This window comes from Arachis hypogaea, chromosome 6 (assembly GCF_003086295.3).
Source record: "Arachis hypogaea cultivar Tifrunner chromosome 6, arahy.Tifrunner.gnm2.J5K5, whole genome shotgun sequence".
NCBI classification, from domain to species: Eukaryota; Viridiplantae; Streptophyta; class Magnoliopsida; order Fabales; family Fabaceae; genus Arachis; species Arachis hypogaea.
Window position 1 is genome coordinate 74,807,701 of NC_092041.1, and position 3,325 is coordinate 74,811,025.

Genomic DNA, 3,325 nt, shown 5'->3' on the forward strand with positions numbered 1-3,325 from the left:
CCAAACCTTCAGACAGAAGGAAGGAGAATCCCTCTATGAAGCTTGGGAAAGATACAAACAATTAATCAGAAAGTGTCCCTCTGACATACTTTCTGAATGGAGCATCATAGGTATTTTCTATGATGGTCTGTCTGAACTGTCCAAGATGTCTTTAGATAGCTCTGCTGGAGGATCTCTTTATCTGAAGAAGACGCCTACAGAAGCTCAAGAGTTGATTGAAATGGTTGCAAATAACCAATTCATGTACACTTCTGAAAGGAATCCTGTGAACAATGGGACTAGTCAGAAGAAAGGAGTTCTTGAGATTGACACTCTGAATGCCATATTGGCTCAGAACAAAATATTGACTCAACAGGTCAATATGATTTCTCAAAGTCTGTCTGGAATGCAAAATGCACCAAGCAGTACTAAGGAAGCTTCATCTGAAGAAGAAGCTTATGATCCTGAGAACCCTTCAATGGAAGAGGTGAATTACATGGGAGAACCCTATGGAAACACCTATAATCCTTCATGGAGAAATCATCCAAATCTCTCATGGAAGGATCAACAGAGACCTCAACAAGGTTTCAACAATAATGGTGGAAGAAACAGGTTTCGCAATAGCAAGCCTTTTCCATCATCTTCTCAGCAACAGACAGAGAATTCTAAGCAGAACCACTCTGACTTAGCAACCATGGTCTCTGATCTAATCAAAACCACTCAAAGTTTCATGACTGAAACAAGGTCCTCCATTAGAAACTTGGAGGGACAAGTGGGTCAGCTGAGCAAGAAAATTACTGAACTCCCTCCTAGTACTCTTCCAAGCAATACAGAAGAAAATCCAAAAGGAGAGTGCAAAGCCATCAACATGGCCGAATTTGGAGAGGAGGAAGAGGCAGTGAACGCCATTGAGGAAGACCTCAATGGACGTCCACTGGCCTCCAATGAGTTCCCAATAAGGAACTATGGGAATCTGAGGCTCAAAATGAGACCATAGAGGTTCCATTGGACTTACTTCTGCCATTCATGAGCTCTGATGAGTATTCTTCCTCTGAAGAGGATGAGTATGTCACTGAAGAGCAAGTTGCTAAATACCTTGGAGCAATCATGAAGCTAAATGACAAATTATTTGGGAATGAGACTTGGGAAGATGAACCCCCTTTGCCCACCAAAGAACTGGATGACTTGTCTAGGCAGAAATTACCTCAAAAGAGACAGGATCCTGGGAAGTTCTCAATACCTTGTACCATAGGCACCATGACCTTCAAGAAGGCCTTGTGTGACTTAGGGTCAAGTGTAAACCTCATGCCTCTCTCTGTAATGGAGAAGCTAGGGATCTTTGAGGTGCAAGCTGCAAAAATCTCACTAGAGATGGCAGACAACTCAAGAAAACAAGCTTATGGACTTGTGGAGGATGTTCTGGTAAAGGTTGAAGACCATTACATCCCTGCTGATTTCATAGTCCTAGAGATTGGGAAGTGCATGGATGAATCCATCATCCTTGGCAGACCCTTCCTAGTCACAGCAAAGGTTGTGATTGATGTTGATAGAGGAGAATTGATCATTCAAGTGAATGAAGAATCCTTGGTGTTTAAGGCTCAAGGATACCCCTCTGTCACCATGGAGAGGAAGCATGAAGAGCTTCTCTCAAAACAGAGCCAAACAGAGCCCCCACAGTCAAACTCTAAGTTTGGTGTTGGGAGGCCACAACCAACTTCTAAGTTTGGTGTTGAACCCCCACATTCAAACTCTAAGTTTGGTGTTGGGAGGTTCCAACATTGCTCTGAGTATCTGTGAGGCTCCATGAGAGCCCACTGTCAAGCTAATGACATTAAAGAAGCGCTTGTTGGGAGGCAACCCAATGTTATATTTTATCTATTCTCTTTTGTTATTTTATGTTTTCTGTAGGTTGATGATCATGAGAAGTCACAAAATCAATTGAAAAAGCAAAAACAGAAAGAAAAACAGGAAGAAAAATAGCACACCCTGGAGGAAGAACCTACTGGCGTTTAAACGCCAGTAAGGCTAGCAGTTGGACATTTAACTCCCAGTCTGGCACCATTCTGGGCGTTTAACGCCAGAAAGGGGCACCAGACTGGCGTTAAACGCCAGAAAAGGGCAAGCACTTGGCGTTAAACACCAGAAATGGGCACTAGCCCGGCGTTTAACGCCAGAATTCACCAGAAACGCATTTTTGCATGCCATTTGGTGCAGGGATGACTTTTCCTTGACACCTCAGGATCTGTGGACCCCACAGGATCCCCACCTACCCTGCCACTCTCTCTCTTCTTCACCCATTCACCAATCACCTCAACACCTCTTCCCCAAAAACCCTTCACCTATCAAATCCCATCTTTCTCTTCACCACTCACATCTATCCTTCATAAAACCCCATCTACTTCACCCTTCAAATTCAAACCACTTTCACACCCAAACCCTCCCATACATGACCGAACCATCACCCTCCCCCACTCCTATATAAACCCATCTTCACTCCTTCATTTTCACACAACATAAACACTCTTTCTCCTCCTTTGGCCGAACCACAAAGCCTCCCCCATCTCCTTCATTTCTTCTACTTCTACTCTCTTCTTTCTTCTTTTGCTCGAGGACGAGTAAACCTTTTAAGTTTGGTGTGGTAAAAGCATTGCTTTTTGTTTTTCCATAACCATTTATGGCATCCAAGGCCGAAGAAACCTCTAGAAAGAAGAAAGGGAAGGCAAAAGCTTCCACCTCCGAGTCATGGGAGATGGAGAGATTCATCTCAAGGGTGCATCAAGACCACTTCTATGAAGTTGTGGCCTTGAAGAAGGTGATCCCCGAGGTCCCTTTTAAACTCAAAAATAGTGAATATCCGGAGATCCGACATGAGATCCGAAGGAGAGGTTGGGAAGTTCTTACCAACCCCATTCAACAAGTCGGAATCTTAATGGTTCAAGAGTTCTATGCCAATGCATGGATCACCAAGAACCATGATCAAAGTGTGAACCCGGACCCAAAGAATTGGCTTACTATGGTTCGGGGGAAATACTTGGATTTTAGTCCGGAAAATGTAAGGTTGGCATTCAACTTGCCTATGATGCAACGAGATGAACACCCTTACACTAGAAGGGTCAACTTTGATCAAAGGTTGGACCAAGTCCTCACAGTCATTTGTGAAGAGGGCGCCCAATGGAAGAGAGATTCAAGAGGAAAGCCGGTTCAATTGAGAAGGCATGACCTCAAACCCGTGGCTAAGGGATGGTTGGAGTTTATCCAACGCTCAATCATTCCCACTAGCAACCGGTCCGAAGTTACTATAGACCGGGCTATCATGATTCATAGCATCATGATTGGAGAAGAAATA